Genomic DNA, 18,165 nt, shown 5'->3' on the forward strand with positions numbered 1-18,165 from the left:
AAGAGCAGGAGGCTGGAGCAAAACAAACAAGAGCAGGGCAGGATGGTATTTGTTTACTTTGGGGCTGAGTGAGCAGCAGTGAGGTGCTCACTGTTCTGCTACAGCTGTGGGAGTCTGTGTAACACAGAGAAATGTCCCCAGCTGCTGCCCCTGCCCTGGGAAGGGCTGTGCCCTGTGCATGGGGTGCCTTCCCAAAAAACAGGCCCAAGCTGCTGCCCTGGCGTGTGACTGGGAATGGGGGCTGCTCTTAACTGGCCCAAAATCCACCTCTGTGAGCACAGCTTTGGCCCTGCTGCCAGACTGCCTGCTGCCAGAGCAGTAAGCCATCCAGTGCCCTGTCTGGCTTTGGAAGTCCCTTATCTTAGGCTCCCAAGGTCCCTGGAAGGGCCCAAGGTGCAGGCAGACAGAAGGGACCTGGGGCAGTGCTGGCTCCCTCAGCTGGAGCTCTTGGTGTCCCCATTGCAGGCAGACAAGAACCTCCTGGACCTGCTACAGGGGGCTTAAATTCATCAGGTGGGACTTTTCAGCCAGTGGAATGAAAATATTTTTAACTACCCTACCTTGATTGCATACAACCATCTGCCCTTCATGGAGAAAATGCAAGGAAAGATGTTTTAACACTGAGGCCAACCTCTTCTGATTGCTCTTCCAGGCCTGGTCTGCAAACTTCCCATTTGATCACTGCTGCTTTGGCTGCCCTTCACCGACCTCTTGGTCATTAACTATAGAAATTAACGTGGACTTTCAGCTCATACATCTATAAAAACCAGACATACAGCACCCTGTTGGATTACAGACCCCTGCAGCATGTGTGTAACTGAGGGGGTCAGATCTCACAGTACTATCAATTCTGTGATGATTTTTAAAACATAAAGCCATGTGGCAGCAACTTGAAATCCCAGCTCTGCTTTGGTTTGTTTGGGGTTGGTTTGGTCTGGGATTTATTCCTCAATAAAAGCTGTTCAGAAATGCCCACAAGGGCTGGCTCTGAGGCTGTTGGTCTGATGGTGGGACACGATGGAGCTGGTGTAGGGCTGGGGGCAGTCAGACCTGCCTCGGGTGCTCCAAGGAGCTCTGTCCCTGCTGAGAGGCTTCCTGCTCCCCCTGCACTCATTTCCTGCCCCCAAGAGCAGAGCTGTCCTCTCCCTCCTCCCCACAGCAGCACAGTGACGTTGTGTGTTTATTTTGAAAAGCTGTCTGCAAAACTCTTTAGGGTTGTTCTCTATTGTAAGGGGGAAAACTAAAATTAAATGGAAAGTCTCCTCTCTAAAAAACACCAAAGCAAGTGCCTTTGCTTTGTGTAGCAGAGTGCACTGGCTTCCATATCTGCAAAGGATAATGGTCATAGATTTTTCCAGAATAAAGTATCTTATGGTTTAAATTTGTCCCCCAGGTCTTTAAGGCCAGGGCCACATTAGAAGCTTATGATAATGAAATGCTTGTTGAAGAAAAAAAAAAGAAGCCCTTTTTTTTGTATCATTAAAATACCATCATTGTAGGTGGATAATTAAATCAATGTGATCTTTTTCCTGTTTGGGTTATTTAACTTACTGAACTGGGAATTGCTCTGCCAGCAAAAACACCTCTGGTAGGAAAGTTTGTCATTTTTATTGCATTGAGAAAATTTTGTGTTAGAGACAGGGCTGTTACATTATGGCTCTTTTTTAGTCTACATTGTGTCTTCAGAGCAGAGATTTAAGAGTATTTTGAATAGCAGTTACTACTGCCTTTAGCAGTCTGACTCCTGGGAACCAAAGCCCGTTGCCTGTCAGTGTCACTTTGGACAAGGTGACTGCCTGTTTGTACTCCCCAGCAGTGCCAGCCTTGCCAAAGAAGAGTGAATTCTGTTAGAGATGGGATATGCAGTTTTTCCTACAGAAATATCAACATCAAAAGCACGGGAGGGAAAAAAATGTATTTCATTTACATGTACTGTTTAAGTGAAATGCATAACTGAGGTATCAAAGCAACTTTTGAGTGCAGAATCTGACTACTCTTTTGATTCTGATTCAGCAAACTGCTTAGGCATATGCTTATCTCTGCTATAGATCTGCCTGTTTGAAAAATAAAAGACAGAATTGAAGTGTAGTGGCCAAATCTCCAATGCTGATTAAAGGCTTCTCTTCCTTCTGTGGTTTTCTTCTGTCTGTGGCTTATTAGGGGAAAATAAAAAAGGAAAAAACAAGGAAAGAGCAGCTTCTGGCAGTCCTGGCAGCCCTGAGTGCTGAGCAGCCTTTTATCCAGGGTAAAAAGCAATAGATCCAACTCACAGGAGGGAAGGGCTGTTCCCACATTCTCCAAGGCTTGCAGTGGTGTTTGCCAAGCAAGGTTTGTCAAGCTGCAGTCCTGCCCAAGGAGCCAGGGAAGCTATTCCTGGCATCAGGTGTCCCATCCAAGTGCTGTTGTGCCCGATGTTCTTTGCATTGCTGATAAGGAGAATAGGCTGCTAAAATGAGTAAGTGGAGCGAGCTTCCAGCTTGGAATACAACAGAGAGGGAAGGCACAAGGTCATGGCTGGAGCATGGGCAGAGTGGCCACAAAGCAGGGGGAGCAGAAAGCTCAAAAAGCACCCGTGCAAGTGTTGGAGAAGTTTACAGTCCTTATTCCCAATGGGCAGCAAACAGATGTGGTCATCAAGGCAAAGAACCTCATTGTCATGTACAGGGACTGAGCTCAGAAATGCTAACAGATCTGGTGGTTCAAGGCTAGGTGTGCAGAGCTGCTGGGCTCCTGGCTTTCCTGTCCTCTCTCTGCCTTACTCCTTCCCCTGGAACCCCCAGTTGCTGCTCTTCTCACCAGCCTGAAACCCTGTCCCCTGCCTACAGGAGAGATTTTAATTTTTAGCAAACCTGAGCTTAGGTAGTTATTTTGAGCAGTTTCTGTAAAAGTCTGTGGTTCCAGCAGTTTTGCTTTGAGTTTTGGGTGGAAACCTGCACTCAATGTGAGGTTCATGTGCTGCAAAAGAACCAGGCAGAAGTGTTTGCTCATACTTCTGAAAGTTAATGTTTCAGATTTGTTCAGCCCCAGAAAACACTTTTTTTTTCAGTTCTCAGGGTGCTGAAATGTAAAGGTGTCTCTCAGCAACAGTGGAGTCAGTGTGAGTCTTTCTGCTTCTCACCCTTCTCCCCCTCAGGAGGCTTTGTCTGAGGGACAAGTGACTGGGTCATTCTCCCAGCAAGGGCATCCCAACTCTACCTGCTGAACCTGGCACTGAGACTGCAGCACAGGCTCTTGCCTGTCTGGGAATGCCTTGGCCATAAACTTTCTCAGGATAAAGGGATAAAAGAGGTGGGACCTGCTTGTCAGCCTCTGGAGAGGTGGGAGAGGGGCAGGACAGGATGGAGGTGATCTCTCTGTGGGAAATCACATCTGAGGCCTGCTGCAGACCAGGGGAATGGCATGGTTGGGTGTTTTAGAGCTAAAAGGGTAGGAGTCTGGAATTTCAATGCCAAACTTCCCTCTGACTGGGAGAGCTGTGACTAGTAGAGCAGACGTGAGAAACACAGGAGCAGCCAACCATCTCTAGTGGGATGATGACACAGAGGGGCAGCAGGGCCTGAGGCAGTGCTGCTGCTTGTCTGTACAGTCCTGCAGAGGTTGTGACCCTTTTGGTTGTGTGTATTGAATAGAGTGGTTGAGCCTTAGAGACTTTTGACCTGCTTCTTTCTGGCCAGGGCCTGCTGCTGGTTCCCAGGCAGTGACTGGTTCTGCTGCGTGGGTAGAGCCTGGACTTTATCAAGCCCAGATTTTGAGAGGGCTGTGTCTCATGGAGTTCAATCTTAATGTCAGTGCTACTCCACTGGCAGGTCACAGATGGAGTTTTCTTTCCCCTCCCTTGTTCTGTAGCCCCAGCTGGATGCCTTGGCTGCAAGCTAGAGGATTTCTCCCTGTTGTGTGAAAGATGAGGTAATGGCTGTGCCCTTTGTTCCATGACAAGTTCAGTGTATTTTTGGAAGTGCCTGGTCTGAAATTTGTGAGTAAGGAAAGAAGGGACCCAAGTGCAAGTGGTAGGCTTCCAGACCTTCCTCTCTATCCTGCCTGCCCAGCCCCAAGGGAGAATTACTGCGCTTAGGACTCAGTGTGATGTCTGAGTTCATGAAATAGCTCTGTCCTGTAATGAGTTACATGAAAGTCCAACTATTAATACTACAGAATGTTGTGGAAGCCTGTCTGATTTGAGATCCAAATGCGTGGCATGTTTCTATGTGTCATTGTGTATATTCATCCCTAAAGCCACCCCCACTCCAAGTACACAAATGGAGCATCTAGAAGAAAGGAGCTCTGTGGCTTCTCAAGCTAAGGACAGACACTGCTCCGTTTGTCCTCCTCCACTGTGCTCTCCATGCAGGAGCTGGAAGTCATTAACTGCCCTGTTTCCACTACTCTGCACTCTGATCTAAGCTTATTATGGCAGAGCTTCCTCTCTGGATCTATGCAGTGCTGGTCTCATTGCTGCTCTGATGAAAGAATAACTGTTTGGTGCTTAAACACTACTCTTTGCTCCCACTATGCCCTTGTGACCTGCTCAGCAGATATGGGCTTGATAATGCAGGGTCATGGGTACTTATGGTCCCACCTGCATGGTGGGAAGGAAGTCTGTGCCTGTTTAAATGGGAAGCTGTCTGGGATACAGGAAATCTGCCCTGGAACAGGCTGGAAGGCCCTGGCAGTATATCTGAGCCATATGTAACCTGGAGCATTATAAAGTTTGTTTCTTGTCCCATAGGACAAAATGAGGAAATGAGCCCCATTCATATTTGCAGTGTGTGAGATTTTCATCTGGGCAAGTGGGGTAGGACTCAAGATGTTGACTAACCTTCTGGCAAAAGCAGGATTGAAATAAAAAAGAGTAATACTGCACCAACTTTGCCTGTAGTGAACTCAGTAGATAGGGACAAAAGCTTTTAAAAGTAGGAAATCAAGACCAAATTTGTGACTAGGTGGTCCTGGAGAGATTTAATTGAGGGATATCTAAACCGTTTATCTGTTCCCAGGGGTAATGACAGTCATGAATAAGCCTATGTGCTTTGATGGACAGTCAGTGACTCATGCAGTTCTGTCTGTTATCTCACCATGAGAAATAGTTATAGAACAAAGCCCTATCCAGCCTGAGTGTATAAATGTATTAAACACTTTCCACTTGAACTCAATATGCTGCTCTGAAGTACTTTGTAGGAATACAGGTACATACCACTAGTGAGAGGAATTGGTTCAAAAAGGAAAAAATATGGCATCATTCAGTCTGTTGCTATAATCGCTGAGGGTAGCTGCAGTTTTCCCAAGAAGAGCTGCTATTTAATTTTCCTGCAGAATATTTGTATAAAGGATTTTATGGCACTTTAAGCTGCCTGATCCTCCTGCACAATATAACCTCTGTTGAATTTTTCTTCCTTCCTTCTTTCCCTTTCTTCTTTCTCCATTCTCCCTCCCTATAACACTTTTGTTTGTTCCACAGTTTGAGCCCCTAACAGAGGCTTTTCTACCTTTGCCAGCATTAGACTTTGTTCATGTACAGGGTCAAGACTGAGTCAGCTACAGTGAGGATGTGGCAGAAATATTTCCATGTTTGCTGTGGTGTATTTGTTGTGAATGTCACACTTCTAATCTCTGAATATGCACATTCAAATCTCTTGGGTCAGGTCAGTAGGCAGCAGGGTGAACACTCCTCATGGATTTGCCCCTTACTACCTAAGGGGGCTGCAACAAAGCTGGAGAAGTACTTTTTACAATGTCATGTAGTGATGGGACAAGGGAGAATGGCTTTCAACAAAAAGAGGGTAGATTTAGATGAGGAATAAATTCTTTACTATGAAGCTGGTGAGGCACTGGAACAGGCTGCCCAGAGAAGGTGTGGATTCCACATCTCTGGAAGTGTTCAAGGTCAGGTTGGCTGGGGCTTTCAGTAACCTGGTCTAGTGGAAGGTGTCCCTGCCCATGGCAGGGAGTTGGAACTAGATGATCTTTAAGGTACCTTCCAACCCAAACCATTCTGTGATTCTACAGTTCTGTGAATTTGTAGGACTGCATAAGGATGGCTGTGTCCATGCTGCTGTTACAACTTCCTGCCAGCTGTGACTTAAAGGCTAAAATATTTTGCCATCCAAGTTGCTGAAATTACTTTAGCTTGGCCGAGGGAGGGCTGTAAGGGAGGCTGAGCAGGTAAAGCAGGTAGAGCAGAGTTCTGGGTTTCTCAATCCTGCCTGAGCATCTCTGTTGAAGTACCAGAGTTGCTGGTGCTGAAAGCAAAATAACAAGAGTTTGACCACAAGCTCTGGAGGGAGATGCCAGACAAGAGAGTGTCCCAGAGACAGCTCCACTGCCAACCCTTCATGCTGAGCCAGCAGAAGGCCAGAACATGCTGGGTGGCCAGAGCAGCCACTGCAGGCGGCAGCACCAAGGCTCTGGTGACAAATCTCCAGTGTCACCAGCCTCTGTGGCAGGCACAGGCACCTGGCCTGGCAGAAGCAGCTCTCATAAGGACAAGTACATGCAGGAACCGAGTGCCATGTGGCTTTTTCCTCTGGTTTCCTCCTGCTGAGCCGTGCAGGTTGGGCCTGCTCACCTCTCACTGAGCCGCACAGGTTGGGCCTGCTCACCTCTCACTGAGCCGCACATGGGCAGCCCAAAGCCTGGGCCTCACGTCCAGCAGCATGGGGCAGCTTAGTGCCCTTTGTTACCTTTAGCCTGGCAAAGCGTGGCCACAACGTGGCATGCACTTTGTCCCCTGTGTCCCTCGGATCTGCTCAGGGCCCCTGGGAGCACAGGCTCCACAGAGAAGCTCGGGCACAAGGCAGAGGGAGGCTGCTGCCCGTGCTGGAGGCGGCCGGCCCTGCTGGGAGCCGTGGCCCCTGTGCTGTGTGAGCTTGTTCCACACATTGCCCTGGCCTCTCCTCAGCTCTCCTGCCTCTGCCCTGCCTGCTGGGTACAGCTTGCAGGACTGACTTCTGAGTAAGAGTAGATTTTTTGGTTGTTTGGTTTGGCTTTCTTCCTTCTCTCAGGGCAGCACTGTCAGGCCTGGGCTGGTGAGCTGTAGCAGCCTTTCTGCAGGAGCTGGGTGCTCTGCTGACACTGAGGGAAAAGTGGGGCTTGGTTTGGCTTTAATGAAAAGAAAAATCCTTTCCTGGATAAGCTTTCCTTGTGAGGACATTAAACTGCTTTATGCTTCTCAACCCAGCCTTTTCACAGAACACTCTTCTGTACATGTCTCCTAACAACTTGTCTTATTTGAGTGAAGCATCCTAATTATGAAATAGCTGTGAGCTGCTGGCACAGGCTTGGCAAAGTCATGCAGCCCTTCTGAGATGGATCCTTGTGCAGGGCAATGCCACAGTGAGAAAAGGACCTCTGGAGAGGTGTCTGGAAGGGAGGTCTGTGCTCTGTGCACCCCAAGAGCAGGTGCCTGAGCAAGGCTTCCCCTTCTGGGCCTGCTAACAGCAGTGTGGGGCTGCCAGCAGGGCCAGGGTGCACATTCTGGCAGGTGAAGGAGAGGGAGCTATGGGTGTGGAGGAGTGTGGGTGTACAGAGCTTACTCAGGGCAGGGTGAGGTCGGACAGGGAAGAGCCAGAGGCACAGGTGTCACTCAGGACACTGGGGAGGTGGCTCCTGCCCACGTGCTGCTCTGGTGTCACCTCACCCTCTCTTGGTGGGGTTGTTGGAGTGCAGAGGGGTCCCCCAGAGACCCTTCTCACCCTCTGACACCCTCACGAATTTGTCACAAGGTCCTGGAGCTCCGTGGGTTGACAGCCCTGGTGTCTCCAGTGTCACAATTCCTGTCCAGCAGCAGCAGGAACAAATTTGTGTCCTGGATGAGGAACAGTGGTCCTGGCACTATCTGTCCCACTCCCACTGTATATAACACTCAGTAGAGACAAGGAAGAATTGAAAGTTGCTGTTTCCCATCTGCTTCTTTAAATATAGGTGCCAACTCAATCCCAAACCTCAAGGAGGTGTGCTGAAAATATGGGAGTTCATGGTGAGGTCAGTCATGGGTCACAAAGCAGCAAAACACAGTCTGTGCCACCACGGGACAGGGAAGGAGGTTAATGTTTCACAGTATACTTAGCTGAGCAGCACAGCTCTGTCAGTGTTTCACTTGGTAGGAATTATTTATTGACAAGAAGGGTTTCCAGACTGTCCCAAGGAAAATTCTTTGTGAAACGGTATTTTTTTCAAGTTAAGCTATTAGGAACATGAGTTGAAAACTGACCCAGGGATGGACGCTCCCTGTCAATCAGTTACATTTAGGAAAGAAAAGATTAAAAAACTCTGAGGCAGAGCCAAGCACTTAAAAGGAGGAATTCTTTGCATTGATTCCTGTGGTAAAATGCCAAGACAAGCCTCGTGATTTCCTGGACCAAGTGCAGAGAAATGAAATTAAAAATATGAATAGGCCATATACTGAGATCCTCATTACAGAAAAGGGCCACTCAAGGGTACCTAAGATCTGGCCTCTCATCAGGGAGAGAAAATAATTGAGAGAGATCTGGTTGCAGCTCAGCCATAGCCTTGTGCTCAGCATCCTCAGCAACTTTATTTTTCCTCATCTTCCAGCTTGCTGTTCTCATGCCAATTAAGAGGGGGGAAAAAACCCAAGGAGCCGAAACTACCTGCTCTATTTTTAATCCTATTTGTCTGTAGATAAACTGCATGTTAGATGATTAATAGATCTTTATCACTTCATAAAGTTTAGACTATAAAAAGCCTACCCCTCTCTTTTGACTGTTAAATAACTATGTAAGCTTTGCTGTGTTACTTGGAATCTAAATTAGTCACAGCACTTCTGAGAGCGTTTGTTAATATCTCAAGTGGACCACGTGGCCTTGGCAGAGCCAGAGGGGAGTTTGTCCCCTTGTGTGGCCTTGGAAAAGCTCAAGAGCCTGGTTTCTACTAGGAAAACCAAGCCATGGAGGCTTGGTTAAGGAAAAATGTGGCACAAGTGTAGGCTGTGTTTGGCCATGCCAGGGCTGCAGCCAGCCATTTGCATCTGGTGCTTGCACCTTTAACACATGCTAATTCAGTTCCAATTTGCATATGATAAGGGTTTGGGGACTGTGGTGCCAGCATGGCTCTTCACACTGACCCTCTGTGCCCAGGGCAAGCATGAATTTGCCTTTGGTTTTGTTTTGTTGGTTTTTTTTTTTTCCTTTTTAACTGAGAGCATGGGCTGGAATGGTGTGGCATTTGAGCAGGCATTAGACAAAGCCTGAAAAAACTGTAACCTCAAATGTACTCATCAACAGGGGCTGTAACCTCTTCTGAATCAAAGCCATGGATTTGGACTAAACTGGCAACTTCTGTCACTGAAAGAAGAGCAAATCTGACCTTCTGCAGCTCCTCAAACACAGCACACTGCTCTGGTAGCCACCAAGTCCAGATGGAAATTGATGGTTGCCTATAAAGACAGTTGTAAACGCTGTTGCAATCTGGTGTTTTATGGGAGCTATTAAATCTGTCAGCTGGCCCAGTCTGTACCTGAAAATGTTTATCTTCCATGACACATTTGCCTTCAATTAGCTATTCAGTGGTTGCAAAGAATTTTTCAGCCTTTATCCACAGTTTTTTCTTCAGATTAAACTGATTCAACAGCATAGGTGCATTAGGTGTTAATTCCAGCCTCATGGATCTGTCCTACCCAAGAGGCAGGAGCAGTGGTGGAGCTGGAGGGAGGGCTCTGCCTGGGATTAAACCAGTGTGGGTGGTCTCTTCCTCCAGGAAGGAAGAACCTAATCCCTGCAGGTGTAATTACTAAAGCAGAGAAGAGGTATCTTCCTGCAGACCCTTGTCATTTACTCTGTGAAAGCAGCGTAAGTCCGTATTCTCCATTCCTTCCACATATCAAGGGGCCTGATTCAGCTTTATGTACAAACCTTTGCAGCAAGTCATGAGGACCAGTTTTAAAGTTACTTTGCTGGGATACTGACAATGGATATGGAGAAGATCTGACTAGTGGTGTTTTCTGCAGTGTATTAATAACAAAATATTTTGTAGAGGATACAGTAAATAAAACCTTCCCAACTGTCAGCTAAAAATATCAATGTTAACTCAGGTTGTTTGCAAACTTGTTCATAAAGGATTAGGCTAACAAAATGAAAGGAAGGAGGAAAATCTTTGCTTGAACAGGAAAAAATAGATAATTTCTGAGGAAGAATTTACCTTAGTGTGCTGAGAACTGATCTTACAGCATGAATTTGGCATCTCCTAATGTTGTACTTTGTGTACCTTGTACTTTCATGCCAGGCACTAAACCAAATGCTTTTCTGTGGATTTGTTCTGTTACAAACTAATTTTTATTTAGCCTCATGGCTGTGTCTGGAGTCTGTGTATGGTTAAATTATTGCTTATTACCTTTTTAGAGTTACACAGCCAACAAGGCAACGCTCAGCCAGGGCTATCACAGTAACAGCTCTGCTAACAAAGAGGAGGGAGCTGCACAGAATTCAAAAGAAAATCCCAGCCTCCCAAAACCCAGCATGTGAGAGGTGTGTTTATATTGAATCGCTGGATAAAGTTGTGCAACCCCACATGCAACCAAAGGTAGTCAGGCAGCCTCTCCTGCCAGGGATGCCACCCACATCTGTCTGGGTTGTGCCTACATCAGCTGTTTGCTGCAGCCCTGCTCCTCGAGCTGATCCTGCTGTTGCTGGGTGTTGCTGCTCTACCTCCAGCAGCTGCCCAAGGCTCCCCAGGGCTGCGGTTCTGCTCCTCTCAGCCCCTCCTGCTCCTCCTGAGCTCCCTGACCTGCCCACCCAGATGGGCCCAGGCAATGCAGCGAGCCTGGAGGTAAGTTAGCACCAATAAAGAAATGTTTTTATAAATGTGTCTTTGGATAACGGGCAAAGTGCAGCAGCAATTCAGCAATTCTCTGTGAGGGACTGCCAGGCCAGACTCCTGCAGGCAGCTCTTTGGAGGAGGTGTAGAGGCTTGCTGGAAATAGACTGAAATCCAAGAAACACCACGTGCAGACCTAGGGCACTGGCTGCTGGATCAATTTGTTCATTAGGCAATGCCTGCTTCTGAAACTAGAAACAGAATTTCACTTGCTGTAGTAAAAGCAGGATAATTTCTAGACTTCTTCAGGGACCAGTTTGTCCACTTTTATTCATGAGGCAGTGAAAACAAACCTTCCCACTCTGCAGCTCCTAATGCTCTTTCTGTATTGGTGGCCTATTTTTCTGATGAGGACAGGGAGGGACCATTGAGTCACACACAATCTCGTGCCCTCTTCCTCCTCCTCCTCTCATTTAAATATTAATATGATGAATTATTACTAGAGTGACAGCTGTGCACTACTCATATCACAGCAACATAACCTTCCCCTCTTCATTGGAGCACAGCTATTCCTGACTCGTGGTTTCTGCTTGACCTTCTCGCTTCTTCTGGAAGACTTTTTTTAAATTACTTTGTTAGTTCTGGTGTGGTATCGTTACAATAATTGCTTGTTCTGTTCTTTCTGCTTAAATATTAATGATACTGAGGAATTCAAAAGATAGCTGCAGTAATGGTAAGTTAAATGTCTGTGTGTATTCTCCCACGAGATCTGTTTGTTTAGAGAGAAAGAAGTGTAAAGGTGAATCTTTCTAACTAACACTTAGAAACATCTCTTTCTCTTTGAAAATTGCCAAAATAATATTTCATCTTTTATAGAAATAAAATAATTTCCTATTAAGCAGCTAGTGTCCCTAGATAATTCACAGGAATAGCTAACATTGTCCCTAGAAGTACTGACATTGTCCCTAGAAGCCCTAATGCATTGCATTCTCTGTAGATAAAGTATTTTAAGAAATACTGCTAATAAAACCATGAGACAACTCCATAGACTGCTGAAAAGAAATGTTTGGCAGTGAATAAAGAAGGAGAGGGAAAGATGAAAACACCACCAGTTAGCTCAATACAATTGGAAAGAGTAAGGTGAAGCATTCCTGGGCAGATTTGGAAATGTCAGTAAATGTTAAGTTTTGTGGGTAAAGGTCCTCTCTGCTCAGCCCCTTTTGCATGGGTTTTGTGTTTGTGCATGTGTGTGTGGTTTACAGACTCACAGGTTTTCTCCTCCTTGAAAATGTGGCTCCTTGGGGTACTCTGATGTTGCAGAAGGATTTGTTCGTTTCTGCACCACTGTTGTGGAGAATGTAATGACAGCAGGAGTGTAGAAATCAGGTTTAGTGGACTGGCTCGTATTTAGCACGCGATGAAACTCTTTGCTCTTGTTGCTTAGGAATAAAAGTTTCAACTTCACTTAAAAAGACTTAAAATTAAATGTCTGTATTTTCCTTTGAAAGTTTTAATTTTAAAATTTTGTTTTAGTAAATTGTTCTTAAAGCCAAACAAAATACTTTAAATTTTAATAAAATATTGTTTTATTGCTTTACTGGGGGAGGGGGGTGCTAAGAGCTCATAAATATAATGGGAAACCTAAATATTAATCCAAATGTATAAATTATGCCTTTCTTTCCCCACCCATGATGAAATCAGTAGAAACTTTTTTTTCCCAATCAGCCTTGCCAGGGACAAGAGAAAGGGAGGCAGGAGGGCTCTGCTGCCAGAGAACTCTTCCCATTCAAAGGCAGTGTCTAAGCCTGTGCCTGTCTAGGGGCTGGGGAGAAGGAAAAATGAAAAGAGAGTACTGCAAACTGTGGTTCTGAGTCACTGGCTGCTCTAATACAATCCCAAAAGTAGTGCTGTAACTTCTGAATACTTTTTCTACTGTTTTCTTTTCTGAACAAGTACCTAGTGTGAACAAAGAGCCCCATCCTGACTGTTTACAATTCCTACAGCAGTAAAGAAAAGTAAAACCATTGAGACATGCTCAGTACCACCTATATACATATCTATTGCAGGAGGTTTTTTTCCCTTTGTGTTCTGTTCCTCCAAAAGTTTGTTAAAGTTAGAAAAACTTTTGTTCACTCAGTTTACCATCCCCATCAGGGATGCCTTAATTCTCATGCATGTTACTGTACTACAAATTATTTGGCCAAAATGCTGCTTTTATACAAAGCCTTGACAAACTTGTAGCATGTGCCCCAGATAAAATCTCCTTTGAAACAGTCCCCTGAGATGATTATCTGCAGTGATTGCAAATGAACCTTGTGGCAGGCTCATAACAAGCGTCCTCGTGGACGGAAGAGAAACCTGCTGTCAGAACTACAAATAATTTACGTAACCCAATTTAAAGCTCTAACAAAATGTTCCCTGTTAAGAGGATTGTTATACTTAACGTGTGAGATGAAAATGCTTTCTGAAGGTCAGGAATGCACAGAAGATAGATTAGATCTCTTGAAAACACAAAAAAATAGGTTTTTACCAGAAGTTTTTCTTCTGTCAGATTTTCAACTTGGCATTCTCAGAAACTTACATAAGTGCAGCTTTATTCCTGCAAGTGCTGTGTTTGCTCTGCAGAGGGAGAGGATCCTCAGAACTTTGAGAAAAACACAGCTGAAGGTAGACTGGAGGCTCAGGTTATTTTCTGTATATTTCAGATAGAGTCTCAGCTATATTTCACCAGAAGCAGCATAGATAAAAGCTTGTTTTAAAGAGCACAAGGGTGGCATGGGCTGGCTCCCCTCGAGGTATCTGCTCACACCTGCCTGCTGCTGAGTGACAGAGGGGGGACAGCCTCTGCTGGGGCTGGGCATGGGGGCTCAGAGAGGCACATCCAACCCAGGCAAGGCAGCTGGGCAAGGAGTGCTGCTCTCCTGCTGCTCAGTGCCTCTGCTCAGTTGGGACTCAATGGAAAAGTGTCAAACAGAGCCACAAAACCTGAATTCAACAAACTGGAAAACAGCTTTACAAGGTCTGGTTTTTCTTAATAGGAATTAGGGAGTGAGGCACAACTTGGAATGCTTTTCACATAGGATACAATGGGAAGAAAATGAAATTACAGCCTCTGTAACCATCAGAAAGCTGAGCCAATGTTGACATTCTCTCATCCCCTGTGTACAGTCACATGTAGTTTCTGTCCATCTCTCCACAGCCAAAATCTGAGATTACAGGGAAACTGATGATAGAGGTTATTTAAACACTCAGCCTCCCCTCTCCTGCATTCCCCTAAAGGTCTCCCTGTTACTCTGTGTGCCCTGCCTGCCCTGGCACTGGCTGTCCCAGAGCCTGCAGCAGCTGCACCAGCACACCAGGCAAGCAGCAGGCTCTGGCTGGGAAGAGGGGCTGTGTGGCCACGTGTTAGAGCAAAAGAATAGGAAAAATCTTTGTCCTGGAGAGTGGGATATTTGCTTACAGCCTCTTGCATTGCACTGTTGAGGGTCTTTTCCCAAAATAGGTTTGTGAAGGGGAAGAGAAGCTTGAGCAGGGCCTTCTGCATCCCAGCAGCAGGTGATCCTCAGTCCCTGCACACCTGTGCTCCCCCAGCAGTCTGGCACCCACCCATGGGGAGGGCACTGACAGGGACATTTCTTCCTCAGAAACTCTCTGGGCCACTTCTCTTCCTCCTAACCACCTGCCTGTGCAGCCAGGCTCTTTCACAGCACCTTCCTCGAGAGCTGGAGGCTTTCCTGGGCAGCAGTGTGAGGAGAAGGCACCAGAGAGGTGAGGGAGCCATGGGAGCAGAGCTCTCTGTGCTCCTGCTGGGGGACACTGTGTGAGCGCTGGCAGAGCAGTGTCACAGTGTTGTCACTGCACTGCGCACTGGCAGCCTCCTCTCGGTGCCTTGGGCAAGGTTCCTTTGATACACCAGGACTTTGCTGATGGCTGATTCTTCAGATGGAAACATTTCTGTGCCAGGTAGATTTCCAAATCTGAACTTTGCTGTAATGTTTCACTTATTTTACAACAACTGGGGCAGAAGAGACCATTGATTTTGCCCTACTTTAAAAAAAGCAAGCAACAAAAACCCCCATTTTTAAAAGACTCCTGCCTTTTTCAGAGGAGGAGTGCACTCTTGAAATGCAGAATCAAAAATGCATGTTTTATCTTTCTTGGTGTTCACAAACTGGAGACCTCAGGTTTTGCAGCCTGAGAGATCTGTGAGCAGATTAATTCCCCTGCTGAGTGTCCTGGGTGTGCTCCAGCCCACACAACTCCTAAACAGAAATTTTCCTGTGACTGCATCCACAGGCTTCTACAGGTTGTGTTGGGATTGGGCACCTGAATTGAATTTAAGTGGACTGTTCCTCCCATGTATTGCTTTTAGTGGCTCCTGTTGGCTCCAGCAGCTACCTGACTCATGAGGAAGAAACAAGGACCAAATAGGTAGGGAACTTTTCAGAAATAGGTTGGGAGAGAAAGCTTGTAAAAATGAGATTTTAATTGAACAGGAGAAAAGAAAATAGAAACCAGGAAATAGAAAGAGACTTGGAGAAATCAGATGGGCTCAGAGAGGAGTGGAGAGACTGGCACAGAGGGTGAGCAAACTCAGGGTGTACAAGCTCAGCTACTTGAGGGCTTCTAGTGTTGGGCAAAATCAGAACTGCCTGGACAAAGCCTAGAATAACTTGTAAATTCAGAATTCAGAACTTTGGGGATCTGTACTTGGTGCCAGGACCAAAACTGAACTGAAAAGTTGAACAGTGAAATAAAGTACAAAACTCTTGCAAATTTTAGTCCTAGTAATCTTAAATCTGCTATTAAGGGCTACATTGACATTGTTCTTTTGTGACTCAGTTCAGAACAGTGGGAATGATAATATTCTGACATTCTTTCAAATTGTAGAAGTTAATTTAATGGTGATTTGCAGAGCCCTTTAAACCCTGGTGGTTCTGTGCTCAGACTGGGGCAATGTGTGATGAACAGAACATAGGGCAGTACACTGATTTTGGTTTTTGTCAGTATCCAGTTGCTGGTAATCAGGTGAACACTTTCTTATGCAATGAATGAAGGAGAGCACTGAGCACTTGTGAGGACAAAAGGGAATATCTGCTCCTGCAGTAAAGCTGTATCAGAGCAGATAGAGCTTGTTCTGATTACTGTGGCTGTCATGCCACATGGAGCTGCCTTCCAAGGTCAGAGAAGTTTACTAGCTGTCATGAAGGCGCATATTCCCCATGTTCTCCTGCAATCTGAAACATTTCAGCAATCAAAAAGACCAATCTTCTTGTTCCTCTGTGTGAAAAGGTTCAAAAGTTTCTATTACTGCCCTGCTGCTTCCCTTGATTTCAGCAGTCCCCACAGGCTCTTTGTTGATGTTTCTTAGTTGACAGCATCCTGTTCAAGCCCTGCCTCTGACTCCCTGCTGCCTAGCAATGATTACACTGCTATTGTTTACTAACAAACCTCTTTGGACCTGGCATGATAAACACGGGGTACAGGGCAGTACTTTGATCGCAAATTGTACATGCCGTCCTTGAAGCAATTTTACTACAAGCAAATGAGCTGCCTTAATAGGGATGTTATCACAAACAGGGATATTATCACAAACCATAACAGTCTCACTTTACTCTGTACTTCGAGGAAGTATCTAGATAGTCCATGAAATTGTGGAAATACCAGCTTGGGTAGTCTGTCAGGAGAAATTAAACAGCTGACATCTCAAAACCTGTGTTGGGCTGAGGGGAAATCACCACCTCGGTTTTGATGAATACTGTGCTGTTTTGTGAAGTCTTTGTAAAGCACCTCTGACAGACAGGCTTGGGAGCGTTAAGTCCTCCTTGGAGCTGCCCTTTGAGCAGGATGGCTTGGGCAGTGGTAGTAAGATTCCTAGTCCAGCCCTGGCAGTATGGTTTAACTCTGAAGGCAAGGGTGAGTCTTCTGTCTGTCCTTGATTTCTGGGATATACCTTTTCCAACACAAAAATCAAGGACAGACAGCCTGTCCTGCAAAAGTTAACAGCAAGAAAAAGGGGAGAGGTTTGTAAGCTGCAGTCTTACCCCTCTGGGCCACCATTTCAAGACACAGGAAGAGTTTGCTCAGCCTTGTCTGGTGGCTGAGCTGGTTCTTGATTGCTTTGGGTGGCCAGATAAGAACTGCCCCCAGTGCAGCCAACTTTGTCACTCCCACTGCTGAACACAAGTGAGAGGGTGTGTGCACCTGACCTCTGTGACCACGGGTGCCAGGGCCAAGGAAGGTCTGTCTGTCAGCTGGGGACATCAGGTGACACACAGGAACCATGCAGCAGCTCCTGCTGTCACCCAGGGCCATGCTGGAGCAGGTCATGGAGCACATGTGAGCAGCATTATCGTGCTGGAGCTGATTGCTGCTGAATTGCAGCAATCATGAGAACCGAGTATTGCAATCAGAGCTGGTCCAAAGGTTGGAACTCATCTTCTTTGAGTCATCCTTATTGCTTTTGTTGGGAGTGTCCTGATTAAACAATAAGAAGAAATATGAGGTAATGTTAGCAGCTTTTGGTGTTTATTAAAATAGGTTTATCAGGAATTGGTTTTATTTTAATTGAGGCTTAAATAGGTCTCTGGTGTTTCATAAAACACAAAGAATGAGGGAGGAATATATTTTTCTTTTCAAAAAATATAATTTTAGGGGCATGGGGTATCTCTTAAGTTTTCATTTGACAGTTTTTGGCTTGTAAAATTTGCAGTTCAAAACTGTTTAAAGATATGCTGAAGATAAGAGAATGCTGATGCACTTATAAGCAGAAGATTTCTCTACCTCTTTATCTTTCTTAGTTCCAGATCACTGGCAGGGTAAATCTTGCTATTTATATAATGGAAGAACTTCTAGGTATAACCCTTCAATGAAATATTTACCTTTATGAGATAACTTTCTGGGTGGAGGACTGCTTCTCAGTGCTTCCTCAGCACCAGGGTGTCCAATAGAGGTATTTCTGACAAGAAAATTTGAAAGAAAATTCTCCTGACAAGGAGAATTTCTGACAAGAATCAAGGTCATGAAGGTCAGTTGCACCAGCTGGCACTGGAGCTCTCATTAAATTCTGCAAAGGCTGACCAGCCTTGCCCACCTTGTCTCCTACTCTGCTTTCCTGGACACACTGTATGTGTATGTGTCAGTATCCACAAAGAAATGGATTTCTTTTTCTGTCCTGCAGTGCGTACATGGATAGATGTATTTCATTTGTCTAGCCCTTAACTGAAAAAGTTTGGCATGACCCAGTTTCAGCACTGTTGTACCTCTAAGAGAGGTAATAAATCTTACATTTCCAAAATAACAAAGATTCAGTCAGACTTTATGTATTTACTGGGGAAAAAAAAATTGTTCTTCAAACTTACAGAAGGGTAGATCATGGGTAAAATGAGTTAGTACAAA

General features: G+C 45.6%; 1 protein-coding gene across 2 annotated transcripts in view; it reads left to right on the forward strand.

Annotated features, from left to right (window-relative positions):
• The first annotated feature begins 10,639 nt into the window (after positions 1 to 10,639).
• MAPK6 (mitogen-activated protein kinase 6) overlaps positions 10,640 to 18,165 on the forward strand; it is a 28,486-nt gene continuing 20,960 nt past the window's right edge. The window contains exon 1 of one of the 2 annotated variants that reach the window (XM_074549367.1): positions 10,640 to 10,779. The gene's annotated coding sequence lies outside the window, so the exon portion shown is untranslated. Of the gene's footprint in view, positions 10,780 to 11,300; positions 11,501 to 18,165 lie in introns of those variants that run through there. The other variant, XM_074549366.1, reaches the window with a different exon arrangement.

Source organism: Zonotrichia albicollis, chromosome 11 (assembly GCF_047830755.1).
Source record: "Zonotrichia albicollis isolate bZonAlb1 chromosome 11, bZonAlb1.hap1, whole genome shotgun sequence".
Taxonomy (NCBI): domain Eukaryota; kingdom Metazoa; phylum Chordata; class Aves; order Passeriformes; family Passerellidae; genus Zonotrichia; species Zonotrichia albicollis.